Here is an 18,149-nt window from a genome sequence, read left to right on the forward strand (position 1 = left end):
TGTGTGTGTGTGTGTGTGTGTGTGTGTGTGTGTGTTTTCTTTAGTATATTCAAGTGCAAATACTCACCTATGATAGTTCCTTATCGAAAAGAACAAGTATTAAGAAAACATCTCATTTAACCACAAAACCTCCGGACACGACTTTCCACTAAACTCCGGTTAACTCAAGATAATTTTACATGTCCCCGGAAAAAAACTCCTCATTTCTGAAAGCTAAAAGTTAAAATAAAACGCGTCATCCTTTTACTCAACTACATATTAGCTGGCTTGAACTTTCTCCCCAGTGAGGAAGGTATGAAGTGAGATCCCCTTTTTCGATGAAGCCCGGGGGATTTGAGGTAATTGTCCTTCAGGTCTCAAAATACCTCGCTCCCCCGTTGGGCCGCGACGAGCCTCATGGCGTCAACAGGCCAGGGAATATTCAATCAGGAGCGATGAACCTGTCCTGCATCAAAATCTAACTCCACATGACTTTCTTTCTGTCAGTTAGGGCTGGAAGTGATGCTAACCTTTTTACTGCTTTTGAGCCTGGTGACTTTTTTTTTTTTTTTTTGCTACCCTCAGGCTATTTTCTTAAGTTTGAAGGATGCTTTTTTGAACTGGAGGAGCCTTGTAGCTTTAAGAAACCCCTTCTATACGAGACGCCTTTTCTCTGTAGAATAACATCGTCTGGCAGTATCAAGAAGAAACTGGAAAAAAACGTCATCAAAATGCAGAGTTAACTGTGTCGGTCGTCTTTACACGTACGTTTAATTCCCAGTATATCTTCCATCCTTTCTTAGGTATCAGCATTATCTTCCTCAGTTTAACCTTTACTACCCAACAATGTCTGCCTCTTATCATAACCTTGTAATGGCTGTTTCAGATCGATATTGCCGCTGCCTTTTACCATTTTATCCATCATATCTTATCTACCAATATTCTTCCACCAATATTGCCGCTCCTGACGTCGACCTTGAGAATAGTTTCAGTCTCTGCTATGGATAATTAGCTGCTCGTAATTCCTATTCACCTACGTAAGGTTTGCAATTATTCACCATTTCTATTAACCAGCTAGAGCTTGCCCTCATCTCAGGATCTATTTTAGCAACCACCACATGATTCTGTTTAATCGAGCCTTCCAGCAAACAGTGGCATGAAACTGCCTTTTCCTCCCCTGAGTCAGGCATTTTGTTCTGGTTAAACTCATGCTCTTTTAACTTCTTGCATTCTGGTGACGTATTTTTAGTTCATTCTTGCTGCAACCAGACGACTTTACTGAGGCTAGGAAAGGCGTCTCAAACTGAAAGGATTTATTAACGCTACATCCAAGCCTTCCAGTTAAAAAAGTTCTTCCTAAGCAGAATAAAATCGCCAGGAGGTGGCATGAACGAAAAAAATGTCCCCGGTATCAGTGACAGAGACTACCAACACCAAAGTGTTTAATTAGTCGACCGAGCGTATCATTGATGTTTACCTAATGCTGACGAAGTTCCATCCTCTCCTCTCTTTGCCCCTCCAACCATACTTTCTCCCCCTAACTTATGGCTTTACACTACCTAAAGAACAAAGACCCCAAGGCGACGGAGAGGGTCCCAGCAACACTATTACGTGGGTTAATATTTCACGGGGGTTCCTGGAAGGAGCTAAATCATAGGAGAGAAGGAGGGAGGGAGGGAAGGAGGGAGGGAGAGAGACAGGGCGGAGAGGAGGGAGAGAGGGAGGGAGACTGGGGTAACTTTAGCGTGCTCTACTGATATATTGCTTGTTGAAGTGATTTGTGGACCCGTGATCAGCAGGAGGTGGTATGGGGGAGCGGCGCAGCGAAGGATGGGGAGTTTCTAAGCAGGTAAGATGTCAGGTGAGGTGGTGCTGGTGTGGATGTGCTGGTGTGGATGTGCTGGTGTGGATGTGCTGGTGTTAATGTGATGATGTGATGGTAGTGTGGTGATCTGTTGGGAGTTTAAAGGTTGAGAAGGTAATAGAGAGCAGCAGTGTCAGTGTGATGATGTGATGTGGTGTTTGTGTGGCGATTTGGTGGGATATTAGAGGCTACGGGTTGTACGGTGAGCTGGTGTTAGTATGGTGTTATGGTGGTGTTATCGTGGTGCTGTGGTGGTGATATTGTGGTGTTATCGAGCAGTTGTATGGTGTTATTGGGGTGTCTGGTAGTGTTAGTGTGGTGTTGTGGTGGTGTTAGTGTGGTGTTGTGATGGTGTTAGTGTGGTGTTGCGGTTGTGTTGTGGTGGTATCGTGGAGTGGCGGTGTTAGTGTGATGTGGTGGTGTTAGTGTGGTAGTATTACTTTGGTGTTGTGGTAACGTTATTGTAGTGTTACTGTGTTGTGGTGGTGTTTTTGTGATGCTAGGAAGTTTTAAAGTTTGGAGAAATTATATGGCGAGGTGGTGTTAGTGTGGTGATGGGGGTGAGGTTTCAAACGCTGGGGTCGAGGCAATCTGAGGTGGTATTTGTGTGGCGATGTGGTGGTGCTACAAAGGTTGGTGAGTTTGGTAGGCAGGTGATAAGACAAGTTTGTGTTCGTGTAGTGTTATGGTGTTGGTTGTGGTGTTGTGAGAGTGACTGGGGTGGCCAGAATAACAATATTGAAATGGTGGTGAGAATGTGGTGGTGTGGTGCTAAGGAGTGATGTTACTGTTTGATGTGTTTGCAGTGTTGTAATGGTGTATGCCTGAGTGGGAAATTTACACTCAGTTGGCAATGAAGGATGAAGATTTTGTAGTAAAGTCGTTTGATTATAGTATGTTGGGATGTTGTAGTGTGGTGTTAATTATGCTGAACTGCAGAGATGATGTTTGTGGTGGTGTTATGATGAAGCAGTGTCGTTAGGATATCCATAACAAGTGTTGCGGAAGAAGTGAATAGTTTGTGTTATGATGGGTTGTTGTGATGCTGTGCTAATGATAACAGTGGGTAGAGATGATGTTTGTTTTGATAAAGTAGTGCGAGTAATATATCTACAGCAAATGTGAGGGTCTGAGGAAGGGAATGTGTGATGTTTGGTCAGCTTAGTGCTGTGATGTGGTGTAAATTAGAATTTCAGGACGAGCGTAATAGATATCAGACTTCTCAGGTCATTCGTCCTTGCTTTATTATGAAGAAATATACAAGTAAAAGATGGTTTAGGTTTAAAGAGTTTTGCTGCTCTTTTCACAGCGATGGCCGAGCTAGATTTTGCTTATTCCATAGCCAAACGATTTTATGTTGGTGGGAGAAATTTAGACCCTTAGTGGGTTAAAAAGTGTCCTGATTAGTCTTTTCGCTTGTGGAAAGAGAGACTTCCATTTGGTGGCACTGATAAGATCATGCGGCAGTTTAATACAATATCACTTCTAACCTCAGACGATTAAATTCAGACGATTAAACTTAAAAAAAATAAGAGGTTCAACACCACGGTCGTTTGCTGCCGGCATTATACCCAGGGAGTTATTTCTCAAACTGAGAGGCTAAAAATTGCATTCATTTATCCTTTCAATAATAAAAAAGATCTCTCGTAAGCTAACTGAAATCGTTTGCAGCGAGAATAAGCCAATAAAATACGCCATCAAATTCAAAAGGTTTAAGGGAATACACACGCGCTGTTGAGGATATTTGTGGTATGTTTATCGTTCCCAGCGTAAACAGAAAACAACCATGAAAGGCTATGATAAAGTTACAACACATAGTATACTATCTCCGACACCATGAAGGCTGTTCTTGTTTTGTATTTGTGGTTTGAATTTTACACAAAAGAGTCTGGTAGACATGAAAAGGTGTAAGAACATAGCACCTTGCAGCATATATCATCTACAAAACTTGAAATAAAACAGAGATTTCTTTAACGCGTTCAATGTTGGATACATAAAAAAAAAAAATCATCAGCTTATACTACATTTTTCTTTCTTTTTTTTTAATTTCAAAATAACGACAAATATGATGTTAATGGTGCCAAAATGTCCCCAAGTTTAGCCAAAATCAGATCGAAATATATTTTTTTATTTTTAACAAATACACATCCATTGACTGCCTTTGATTGTTCTCAGAACTGGATCACTTCATTCTTGCCTTACCTTTAACTTTTCCACAAAGTTTGGCCAAAATCGTATAAAAATAGCTAAAATTGACCTTGCCAAGTGGCTATGATCTTTGATGTTTTTTTTTTTTTTTTCCAAAAGATAGAATTCTATTCCCTGAATCTCCTTCAAACCTGCCACCAGGTTTGGCTAAAATTGGATGAAAACTATTTGAGCTATTATTTCGAAAAACAAATATCGTATATATATACATACTCAGTATTTTTCTCTAAGTAAATCTAACAGGTACGTTAAGCTATCTAAGTTCTAGAAACTGAAGCTATTTGTGCTGAATTAAAAAGACAAACCAATTCCAACTGCATTAACATGACGTTAAAATGATCTAAAAACAAAAATATTATCGTTACATGCTCCCAATACATAGAAGGTTGACTGTTTTGCAATATGAATTTTAATGCATATTATATAGCTTTGGCCTTTGTTATTAGATTTATGTTTATCTATATGTGCATAACGTGTGTGTGTGTGTGTGTGTGTGTGTGTGTGTGTGTGTGTGTGTGTGTGTGTGTGTGTGTGTGTGTGTGTGTGTGTGCGCGCGCATTTCATAATGTTTGCTTGAATGTTCATACTGATGGGGATTAATATCTGTGATGTGTGTCAGTGTTTGATGCATATGAAACTGCACAAGACGATGTTTGTGTGTATATTTTAGTTTATTTTTATGTGAATGTGTGTGTGTGCCAGCGCTCTGCAAATTCAATTACACATTTCCAATAGAATGACCAAACAGACTTTCAAGTTATGCAATATCATCATTCCAGCCGCACAAAAATCACAAATTGAGAGAGAGAGAGAGAGAGAGAGAGAGAGAGAGAGAGAGAGAGAGAGAGAGAGAGAAGAACAATTATGTATTTCACCCTCACACTCATTTTAACTTTGCTTCTTATTTAGGATAGAAAGAACGTTCACAAGGGGGGGGGGATAGTGGAGAGGAATATGAAAGAGAGGAGGCAAGGGGACAGGAGAGATGATGAGGGAGGAGGAAAGGGAGTGGCAGATGATAGCGGAGGTAGTCAGGGTAGAAGGAACAAGGGAGCGAGGGGGGGAAGGAAGAGGCGTGAGAGGTGTTTGGGAGGGGCAGAAGGAAGGGAGGGGTGAGGAGAGGGATGATAGATGGACAGGTGAGGGTAAAAAGGGCAAGGGGAAGAGAGGGATAAAGAGAAGGAAGGATGTGAGAGAGGAGATAAGGGGAAGATACAAAGATAGGATAAGGGAAATGAGGGGTGAGGTAGGGATTGAGGGAGGAAGGCGGTAAAAGGGAGGTAGGATTGACGAAGGGAATAGGGAAAATGATAAGTGGGGGAGGCAATGGTAGAGGAAAGAGGGGAGGGGGGATAGATGATGTGGAAAGGAGGGAGGGGGTAGAAGAGAGGACGGGTAGGAGAAGGGAAAATGGGGAAAAGGGTGGGTAGGGAGGGTTGGGGGAGTGTCAGGTCAGAAAATACAGAACATGAGAGCCGAGTAATTAAACACGGGCGATCAGCTTAAGCTTGTTAGTGCCCTGCCAATAGAATCAGCGCTCATACCCAAGCTTTGACGGGATGCAGGTGTGGATCCCAGGGTCTTAGCGTGACGACCAGCATTGTTTTTTAGGTGAATGTTTGCATGAATTTTTTGGGCTGTTTTTTATTTTTTTTTACACGTGCAGTGTTGATAATTTTCGTAGCATTTTTTCCTGCTTTTGTTTCTGGAATTTACTTATTTATAATTATTATTACTATTACCATTATTATAATTATTATTATTACTATTATTATTATTATTATTATTATTATTATTTTATTATTATTACTATTACAGGAGATGAGTGTATAGAGTGTTTTTATTTTGTTTGTTTTCATTTGGCAATGTTCACAAGTCTATAGTACATTTCTCCCTTTTATTTGGTTTTGGATTTTACTTCTTGGTGGCTCTAGTTGTGGAATTAAGCCTTACTTTTACTTTGTGTGTGTGTGTGTGTGTGTGTGTGTGTGTGTGTGTGTGTGTGTGTGTGTGTGAAGCTTTTTATTTACTTTAAGGTACAGGAGCATCTCTAATTTCGACCCTGTCCGTCTGTCCCCTACTGACGATTATCGAACGCGAGGTATTGAGTTCCCGAAGACTTTAACGATTTTAGCAATGCCACCACACACCGCACCACACAACACAGCACACCACTGCACCCTCTCACACCACACTACACAAATCACCCTCCCACTCAATACACCACATTACACCACACAACACAACACACTATAGCACTCTCTCACACCACACCAAACCGCATGCATCACCTGCCACACTACACCACTTCTCACCAAGGGTAACCAAACGGCCCTGAATCTCTCTCATCTAGAACTTTTGCACTTGTTTTAATTAGCTTTGTTGACAATCGCGTTATTATGTGCTTCAGTTTAATTATTTCTGTATTTTATATCATTATCTTAGTGGTGGTTCTCTCTCTCTCTCTCTCTCTCTCTCTCTCTCTCTCTCTCTCTCTCTCTCTTGTAGTATTGGTGGCGGTGGCAATGACTCTTCTGTGATGTTGGTATACTGACACTGACGATAATGGTGACGGAGTTAATTTAATGGTAAGTTTCGGAAGGTGAAACTAATCACACTGAAAAAATTATGCATCTCTGATCTGCAGCCTAGCCTAAGTCATTCACTACAGTTATATAATTTGTATAATTTTGTAGATTTACAGTGAAACCAGACACCAGGAATCTCGTACTGCTATCGTAAACTGCCTCGTAGCTCATATTTCTTTCGAGAATAATAACAAAATAGTTGTAAAATATTTGCATATTTATTCCTGAGTATTTCCATCCAGTTTCGCTTAAATTAAACTGCCTTGTAACTCATATAACTTCCCTTATGACAGAAAACTTGTGAGATAACTACTTGCTCGTAACTCCAACTCCATGCATGTAACCTATTCTCTCTCTTGTTTCACCTAATATGGCCGTCCTGTCGTTCCCATTTATCTAAAAATAAATAAAAAACTCGAAAGATAATTATTTGTACATTCTTTAGTAACTCCGACACCATGTATACAATCAATTCTCTCTATCAGTGTTGCTGAATGTAAAATTTCACGTACCTCAGATTTGCTCTTACGACAAAAGGTCTCTCATCAGATAACTATTTGTAAACTCTTTGGTAACTCCGACTGCATGCATGTAACTAATTCCACTGCACCTCCAGTTTCACTTAGACGCCAAAAAAGATTCATATTTCCTCGACTCCCTTATCAGCCGTTCCTCCACAACATTACCTTTCCAATTTACATACAAATGGCCTGATTCTGAAACTTGCCTGCCGCTGCGAGGAGTGTCAGGAGCTGGAGTGCAGTGCTTGAAGGGGAGTCAGGTGTTGAAATTAGCAAGAATTCAATTGCCAGTCGGCTCTGTACCATTTTGAAAGGAAAATTGAAAGGCCTTGCTCTCTAAAACTAATGTTCAATATACTACCTATTTTTAGTGTAGTAATGAATGATTGGAAATTGTGAAATGAGTTCGTTGAAAAAATAACAAAAATTCCACTGATTGTCAGGACCAATTCTGAAAATGAAAATACTTCATCCTCAATAGCAACATTTTTTTTTTTTTTTTTGTACATCTGTTAAGAAGCTAATTTTTCGTAACTTCACAGATAGATGAATGTAGAGATACCGGGAATTCATTTGCGAGTCATCTATAATTATGTATCTATCTCTCTGTCTGTTCATCTATCTGTCTATCTATCTATGTAACTATCTACACACACACACATATTTATCTATCTATCTATCTATATCTATCTATCTATCTATCTATCTATATATTATATTTATCACTGATGACGCTTGTTTAAAAAAAAAATATCAAATTATTTTGGTGGTGTAATAAAAACTGTAAAGGATGAAGACGATTTTCGAGATTGGCGTGGAGAAAGGACCAAGAATCCTAAACGCCAGTCGATACTATAAACTTTTGCCTGGAAAGCTATTGTGCTTTTTCATAAATATTTAAATGCAGTTATTATGTACAATAATCGATTGCTAATGTATGTATTGAGAAGTGATTAATGACTTTCGAAAGAGCTGGTTGTACAAATCAGGAGGAATTCAATTGTAAGTTGGGTTTGTACACTTTTGGGCAGAGCTTTGATAGTGCTTTTATTGTTTCTGATGCGTCCTCCCTTGTACTGTTTTCCATCTAATGCAATGTGATTCTCTTCAATAGATATTTCATCACTGTAACCTACAAGTGTTATTACTGTCTCCATTAACCTCTTACTTGTGAGACTTCTAGTATTTTCTTAAAGTTAATAATTAACAATTCTATTCAGATTAGTGAGTCAGAAGTTGAATCTGTCAAAATACTGATTATTTTATAGTCATTCAGTTTCTAAAATTAGCAAGAACTCAGTTTGCCAGTGCAATGTGATTAAATGCGCCGATCAATATCATATATTGATGGTGATGATGTCGATGATAATGACAATCCAGCAATAATGATAGTATCAGGTAGATGATGAGCAATGACGTAATAAAAACCTAAGCACTGACCCACGAATGCGTATCGCCCGTTACCACTAAAAAACTAAATAGTAATCCTCTGGTAATCGGAGGGAGTCATCGCAACTTCCCCAAAATCGAAAAAAAAAAAAGTCTTACGATTTCGCCATCAGCGTTTGACTGTCTCATTGCGTTGATGTCCTAAAAAAAATAATAATACAAAAAAAATAAGTCAGTAATCCTCTGGCAAACGGAGGCGTATCGTTGCAGCTTGGCCAAAATTATTAACCAACAAACCACTTATCCAGGAATACTGACTACAGAGTTTGGACACAATTTGCTCACTTGATTTTGAGATTTTTGGGGGGAGCAGACACACAGACGCAGGCGATTACATTATAACCTTGCCAAGAGGGGGATGATTAGTAAACTTAACAACAGCAAAATAAGATTAAAAAACAAAGCAATCACGATGCCGATGATGATTAAGACGACGAAGAAGAAATGAAAAATAAAGACCCTTAGTATAATGGGGTCCTCCAGCACTAATGAGCCCCCCTTAGCCCTTCATCAAAGCCCTCCTCGCCCCCCTCTCAGCCTCTTACAACGTCCCATTCTCAAAAGACAGGCCTTCTTCACTTAACTCTTCACTCCCAGGACGAATTTTTCTGTTTATTCTTACTTTTTTCCAGACAACTGCATTAATTTGAGTTTTTTTTTTTTATTGCTTGTTTATTGTTATTATTATTACAAGGATTAGATATAAACGTCACATGGGAACACCAAGAAAAAAAATAAAATGCTTCATCAATATGAAGGGGTTAACTCTCTCAGGCTCCTTCGACTCACTCTCAGCTGAATATAATCGTCTGGCGTTAGTTGGAATAAAACACTCGAGTTATCCTGACATTGGGAAGTCAGTGCAGAGAGTATTAACATAACTACATTACTCTGACTCACGCAGTTTTAGAAATAGTCTGTCGTTAGATGGAAAAGAGTGCAAGACTTGTTCCAGCCTTGAGAGGGTAAATGTCTAAGGTTTGTGTAGGGTAAATACTACTTTCTTAAAAATAAAAAAAGTCTTCTGCACTATTCTGTTTCCGTAATATGGCTGAAAGTTCAAGGCACACTGCTTGTACTAAATGCTTAAATGGTGCTCATTTTAGATCTCTCTCTCTCTCTCTCTCACACACACACACACACACACACACACACACACACAAGGTATGTATATTCATATATCTGTCTATCGGGTCATCCATTCATTTATATCTATCTAGACATCTACAACAGCTGTTCATCCCTCTCCCTCTCTCTCTCCTTCTATCCAGTCTAGTTGTCTGTCTACTTCTCTCTCAATTCGTGTAGCTGTATTCATGTATCTGTTTATCTTATCTTACTCTCATATCATTTATCAAAAACTAATTCACTACACTTAAGATAACTGCCACACGCTTATCAAATGTTACAGTACCTAACTATAAGCCTGTCTGGTGTGTATGGGTGTATTTAAGAGAAGGTTGCTGTGTGTCGTAGTGTAATGAGTGTAGTGCTGATGTAAGGGGGTTTTAACTTGATTACAACCGCAGTGACCGGGCCTTTGGGAACCACACACACGGTCGCACGCCACCCCTCACTCACCACGTCACTCATCATCACCAGACACGATCATGCATCACCATACGTCACCATACATCACGTCCTTCTACATCACCAGACTCGACCGTACATCATCACACGTCACCATGCATCGCATCCTTCTACATCACCAAACACGACCATGTATCATCTCACTCCATCATACACTGCTCCTTTGCACATCATTTCACACGACCGCCATCGCCACATTGCATTACTTGACAGGTCCATAGATTCCCACACGTACGATATAAGCCTTTCCGCATCACCAGGCACGACCACACACCAATACACACTACAGTACATACCTCTCTACATCACCAGACACGACCACACACCAATACACACTACAGTACATACCTCTCTACATCACCAGGCACGACCACACACCAATACACACTACAGTACATACCTCTCTACATCACCAGACACGACCACACACCAATACACACTACAGTACATACCTTTCTACATCACCAGATACTGCCACACTTCCCCCACACGCCATCACACACCACATCTTTTTGCAACAGCACAGACGACCACTTATAGAAATGCATTACATTACACTGCACACCTTTTTCCTTTTAAACAATGGAATGTAAATGACGTGCCGACCTGAAATAGTTAACTCCTTCACTGCGATAATGCACCTCTCATTAAATCTTCATTACCCTCGAGTACTGCTTGACCCCCAGTTTGAACATTTTCTCTCGCACGCTGAATGAAACCGCCAGGAGTTAATAAAAATAAGTGAAATAAAGTCGTCTGGGATGTTAGCGAATTCAAAGTAAGACTGTTTCTAAATGTTTTAAATCATTTGTCTTTACCTGATATCCTGTAGTGTTGGAAAACACTGTACCTAGCCGCCTCCTATAAAAATAGATTAGTAGATGGACAGGAGTTACGAGAAAAACTGGGAAATTTCGAATATTATTAATTTCAAAATCTTCAAAATTACTGTAAAAGAATAATTAAAAAAAAAAACAATACGTAACCGACTCTTGAAAATCAGTGTACTATGCATTTTTCTCAATAATATAATAAAGATATAAGTTTTTAACGACTGTTTAAGTTTTAAATTGCTAAAAAATAGTTCTTTCACAAACAATTTAGAGAGAGAATTTTATTAACAAATTAATCTTAAAATCACTGCTTCTACATCATAACAAAAACAGAATTGGAACATCCTTCTTACCTAATATTTTTTGCCGTTCCCAGTTTTCCCCTAACCACATGGAATTAGATCAGATAACTGCGGGTAATTCCGTTCCCTTGCCTTGCTCCAACGTCAAACTGAAAGAAATGATTAACATGAAGGGCACTCTGTGGAGAGCATCTCATCGACAAGGGCAATGTAATTTCCAAACCACTCTTCATAATGGGTTACTGTTGGTTTTCTCATGACTGATTAGGTTTCACAAAAAGTGTTTTCCGGATCCAGAATCTGCAATACGATCCCAATCGTTCCCAAAAGTTAATCGATTGTTCCCTGGGACATAAGCTATCTACGCACCAAATTTGGTCCAGATTTCTCTTTTATTTTTTGGGTAATCGTACTAGCAGGCAAATAGACTAACAAACAAACAAAAAGGGGTGAAAACACATTCTCCTTGTCGAAGAGAAATATGGGTCATTAGACTGGAGAGATGAATGAAGGCTGTATATAACCTTTCCAGCTCAACATGTCTTCTTTGGTTAACATGTAAATGGAAATATATGTAATGATCCAATCTGAATGGAGTATTGTTTATATTTTTAGTGCATGGACTTCCACCCTATTCAGCGGTCTAGGAGGAAGGTAAATAATATGTTTATCGATCCGTTTACCTGTGTGGTTGCCTTTCTGTTTGTTTGCCTGTTTGCTTGCCTGTACGTTAGTCTATTTGGCTATGTCTCTTTATATCTTTTTTATCTATCTATGTCTGCCTGTCTATGTGTTCATCTGTCTACCTATCCGTCATTCAGTATCTCTTTCTACCAGTCTAGCAGTCTATATGCCACATGAACATCGCTACAGTATTTATCCACAGTGATTGAAGCGAGAATACCCTTTCTTCTTTTCATCTCAATCTCCAACTCCCTCCTCTCATTCTCCTATCGTCTTCCCCTCTACACACTCTCATTGTCAATCTTTTTCTCCTCCATTCGTTTCTTACTGGTTTCTCCGACTTCCTCCTCTCGTCTTCCCATTATCTTCCTCGTTGTGGAGCGTCTTTTTCAGTCCTTCACCACTTCTAGTTTCTTAGGGCAAACACTCGCTCATATAGGGACGTATGCTCTTTTATGAGGCTGGTCTAAGTTGGAGTTTATAATACAACACAACCCTAGTTTTTTACCTCCTCCTCAGTCTCCCATTCCCCATCCTCCCACCAACTTCCATTCTTCACTGACTTCATTAGATCCTTACATCGAAACACTCACTATAGAGACACGCATGACTTATGAGACGAAATGAATGGGAGTTCATAACATCCATCCCATAATTTTTCTACCTCATTCTCGATCTCCGTCCCCCCCTCCCAATCTCTCTCTCCTTGTACTACCGTTGGCCATTCTATGAATATTAATTGTCTCTACTTGCTCCTTTCGTCCAAACACTCACCATACATGGTTACTGCAACCTTTTGTTTGTCAGTTTACAAGGGCATTAATAAATAAGTACATGATCTCTTTTTATATTCTTCACTATTTCTTGATCTTTATCTTATCCTCCCACTTTCTTTCTATCTTTAAGCTCTCGTTGTCTCTGTTGCTTACGTCCAGACTCTCACCTATAAAGACACTGTGACCGTTTATAAGATAAGTTAAAATCGAATTCAGAAAATGGCATAACCTCTAATGCTTCACTTCTTTCTCAGTCCCTCTCTCTTCTCTTCTCTTCCACCGTTGTCCATTCCCTGCCCTATCAGTGTTCTTACTTGTCCAGACTCCCAGTTGTAGAGACATATATGACATTTTATACGACAGGCAGATGGAAAAACAACAAAACTCAACCTTTATTTTTCCACCTCCCCTTTTGTCTCTTCTGTCTCATCCTCCCATTATCTTCTATTTCTCGCTCTTTGTTTGGTGTTCTTTTTTTCTCCACCTATTTCTTACTCTTTTTCCGACTCGTTCTCTTACGCCGTCTCCTCACCCTTTCATTATCATTCCTTCTTTGCACTGAATATCTCTTTCCTTCCTCCATATATATTATTTTTCATCTCGTTCTCAGTCTCCTTTTTTTCCCTCTGTCGTCATCTTCCCTTTTGCATACTCCTGTTGTCAGCCCTCCCTTCCCCTCTTGTCCCTTACGTCCAAACACTCACGAATGAGTTTTTATGAGACAGGTTGAATGTGAACTCCTTTTCTTTCCACCTCTACTTTTCCATTTCGCTGTCAGTCTTCCTCTTTTCAGTCCTCCACCATCTTCCCTTTTCCGCACACACCTTATTGTGAATCTTCACATTCACCATTTTTTCCTTAGATATGTCTCAGAACTCACCCATAGACACATAGTGAACATTTTTTAAAGAAAAATCAAGGCAAGCTATTTTTACATATCATCCTTGGTTCTCTCTTTCTGTCCTTCCTCATCCACCCACCATTTTTTCTTTTTTCTTTCTTTTTTTTCCACCCACCATTTTTTCCTTTCTTTTTTTTTCCAGTCAGTATTTCTGCCTGTTCCATATCCCTAAACATGCAAACAAAAGGACATTTTATGAGAAGAAATATAAAGTCGAATCCACAATAAAACATGACCTCTATTCTTCCACCTCGCTCTTCCATCAGTTTCCCCCTTTACATACACACTGCAGTAAATTGTTAATCTTTTTATCCTCCATTCATTTGTTGCTTGGTGCTCGCTCTCCCTTTATTCATTCTCCCATCCTCTTCCCCTCTGAGCACCCTCTTTGTCAATCTTTTCTTATCCACTTCCTTCTTACGTTCAAACACTCACCTATATTGAGAGAGAAAGAAAGAGAGAGGGAAATAAACAGTATAATCTTTTGTGTGACGAACTGAACAAGAACATTTTCTCATTTCTGATTTTTTCACCTCGTACTTTGCCCACTCTGTCTCCCTCTGCTTTTATTCCCACCATCTCCCTTTATTTGCCCCTTCATTGCCTCTACGTGTTCCTTCCATCCAAACACTCACCAACAGAGACACGTATACTCATGTATGACAGACTGAAGGTGAACTATATATTCCAACTCTCCTCAGTCTACCAGCTTTTCCTTGTATACACCTTCGCTGTCACTAATATCTAATGTCCAAACGCTGACATACACTGGAAGACTTTTTTTTTTTTTTTACGTTATGATCAGGCTAAACTAGCATATATCATTTTTAATCATCCACATTCTGTGTGTGTGTGTGTGTGTGTGTGTGTGTGTGTGTGTGTGTGTGTGTGTGTGTGTGTGTGTGTGTGTGTGTGTGTGTGTGTGTGTGTGTGTGTGTGTGTGTGTGTGTGTGTGTGTGTGTGTGTATCTATTTTCTCCCCATTTTTTGCACTTCTTCCTTATGGCCAAGAATTCACCTATTGAGACACTGTGATATCTTACGAGACGCTCTGATGTCGAATTCATAAAAACATATATATACTTTTTTTTTCCATCTCGTTGTCAGTCTTCTCGTCATCCTATTATCTTCCGTTTTCTGCCCTCCAATCGTCTCCAGTTATTCCTTAAATCCAAACACTCACCTTTATTAACACTGTCATCTTTTGTTGGACGAGAGTAATGCAAACTCTAAAAAATTAAACACACACACACACACACACACACACACACACACACACACACACACACACACACACACACACACACACACACACACACACACACACACACACACACAGAGAGAGAGAGAGAGAGAGAGAGGAAAGTTTTGTATTGAAGATGCTTGAGAAAGACTCCTTGTCCTCCCCAACCCTCGGCCCCTTTCCCTTCTCCTTCCCTTCCCTTTCCCACCAACTTTTCCCCATGTTCCTTCCCTCCATATCACCTTCTATCCCCATTTTCCTTTTAACTTTTTTCCTGCTCTCTGTCCTTTTTTCCCTCACTTCCCTTCACTTTTCTCCTTCCACGTCCAAACTACCTCACCATTTTCTGATCCTCTCACCCGTTCTGTCTCCCTCCTCCCTTCGAGTTTTCTCTCTCACTCTCAATTTGCTTCTCCCTTTTCCGTGTCTCTCTCCCCTCCTCTCCTTTTCCCCTCACCTTCACGCTCTTTTCTATCCCCCCTCTTCTATCCTCCTCATCTCTCCCTTTACTTTGTCCTCACTCATTTCCCCTGTTTCTTCACCCTCTCCTGCCCTCCCAGACACAGTCATTCTCGCGTTGTATCTTGTTTTATTTGTCCCTCCATCTCCTCCTCACTCATTCCCTTCCCCTCCCTTCCCTTCAACATCCCCCCATATATCGCCATTGTTATCTCTCTCCCTTTATCTGTCTATCTGTCTATCTATCTATCTGTCTGCCTGTCTGTCTGTTCATCTATCTCCCAGATACCGCCACCCAATCTAAGACCTGGATGTGTTGGACTCCCTCGGGGTGTATGATCGGGGTCACAAGATCCTCCTGCGGGAAATCCTGAAAGTGAGGTGAATTGCTGGTTCTCCGCGGTTCATCAGGTGTATATTTACGGCAGCTTAGTTCCTTACTTTATACTTATCTAAGGACTTACTTATTGCCTTGCTTAAGTTTACTCTGGGGCAAATGTTCTCTTACTATTTCATTGCGTCTCGTTCATACTTCTGGTACTTTGATTTGTTCCCACTCTGACGCATTATATACAAGAAAATTATAAAGATAGAAATATATCAGTTGTCTTTCAGCTTAGGAACGTAGAAAGAGGTGCATTATTAGGCGAACTTTAATCGCTATCTGAACTTATGCTTCACTATATACCGTTTATGTTTATTTCTTTGTTTATTACTTGTTTAATTAATGCAAGTTTGTTTTTCTTGGCCTACTTGATGTGTTATGCATAGGAACGGATACGCCCTGTTTGAGTGAAGAAAATTACTTGAATATGGATGATGCTAAGATCTGTCGAGCTGTACTTCGTACCACGAAGGGCATTTCATAAAAAGTTAAAATATGAAATACACATACTTTAGTACCAAATACAAACGTTAAGTATATTCCATCATCTTTGCATAGAACTCATGCTTTTGTATTTCTAACACAACTTTCAATTTCTGCTATAATTGCCATATCCCAGATTTCTCTCCAATTCCCAAATTATCACATGTCTATCTTTCCCTTTCCTCCACTTCTATTTTTGCCTTTCCCTATTCTTTCCATTCAGAATTTCTTTACTCTTCTTTCCATTACGTTCTTTTCCCCAAGACCCCCACCCAGCCTTCCTTCCATCTCAGTTCTCTTCCATTCTTCTTTCTTCCAGCTCAATTCTTCTCTCCCCCACTTCCCTCTTACTTTTCTCTCTCTCTTGTTTTCACTGCTTCACTTCCACGCCATCCTTTTCTTCCTTGTAGTACTCTTCTCCATTATCCGATTACCTCCGCTAGAATAGCTTTCCCTTCTCCCTTTCATAATATGTCTCCCTTCTGTTTAGAGTCAAATCATTTTCGTTTTTCTTATTCCCTTCTTTATTTCTTTCCTTCGTTTGTTTTTCTCCCTGTTCCCTCTCGTCATAAACTTATCCTTTCTTCTCTTCCCTCCCTTATTTTCGTCGTCGCCTTTTCTCAAAACTTCAATTCCGTTCAGTTCATCCCTCCCTTCTCTCATTGTTCCATTGTTCCTTTTCAAGCCGCACAACTCTTTGCTTCCTTTCTTTCCTTCTTCTCATCTTTTTCTTCCGTTTTTCCTTCCCAACCTCTGTACATTCCTTCCTTCCTCAGCTCCCTGCTACCTCCTACTGTGGCATCCACCTCTTGCACTTAGTTTTATTATATTTTTCTTCCTTTCATCAATCCACATCATTGAGCTTTTTCAATTCCTTCACTCATTTTCGTGCTCTTCCCCTTCCAGTTGCTCTCATCCAGTTATAGAAGATCTCGGCCTTTTCCTCTTTCTAAAATCGTACCTCATCTCCCATCCTTTTTTCTTTCCTCCCATTTTCTATTTCAGGTCTTCACCTCTCAAAAATTTTACTTTCCCCCTCTTTCCTTTCAGCCACTAGACTTCTCTTCTTTCTCTAATGCTAGCACCTATTCCTTTTCCTCCTTGCAAGATGTCCTTTATCCCTTCTTTCCTTTCTTCTGTTTCACCTCCCTTCCCTTTTTTTTCTCTTTGTTATCTTTCCTCTTCCTTTCCAACCACCACGGCCTATTTCCTCTCCTCTCTTGCATTACTTTTTCCGCCTCATTCCCTACTTCCAATCAAGACGCCCGTCCTCCTCTCTTTCTTTCTTTCATTCCACTTCAACCCCTTTGCTCTCTAATTAAATTCTTTATACTTTCTCCCTCTTTCCTTTCCACCACAACACCTCCCTTCTCTTTTCAAGTGCTTTCACAGCAGTCCGCCGTCTCTTCCTTTTTCTCCAGACAAGGTGCTCTTCCTCTCTTCTTTCCTTTCTTTCATTTCAGTTCCCTTATTCTGCTTTTGCTATTATTCTTACTCTATCCTTCCTAGCACAACGAGTCATTTCTTCTTTGTTCTGGCTTTTACTAAACACTTTTATTTTTCTCCTATTCTCTCTTCGTCCCGTATCTTCTTTCCTTTCCTTAATATCATTTCCCATACCCAAATTCTTTTCACAAATCTTCCTCATCCCTTCGAAGCTTTACACATGATTTTCTCGACCTTATTCCTTCTGTATAGCTCTGCATCTCTTCCTTATTCTCCAGTGCTATAGTCCTCCCCTCCTTTTTCTTGCATCTCAGACCCCCTATAACATTTTCTTTCTTTTACTTTTTCTTACCTTCCAACCACCACAGAATTAACTGGGTTTTCTAGGAACATGAGTCGAGGGAAAAGGGAAGGTTTAGGTACATCCCCATCTGAAGAT

Source organism: Coenobita brevimanus, chromosome 96 (assembly GCF_032717465.1).
Source record: "Coenobita brevimanus isolate Jiangsu-jjx chromosome 96, ASM3271746v2, whole genome shotgun sequence".
Lineage (NCBI taxonomy): Eukaryota > Metazoa > Arthropoda > Malacostraca > Decapoda > Coenobitidae > Coenobita > Coenobita brevimanus.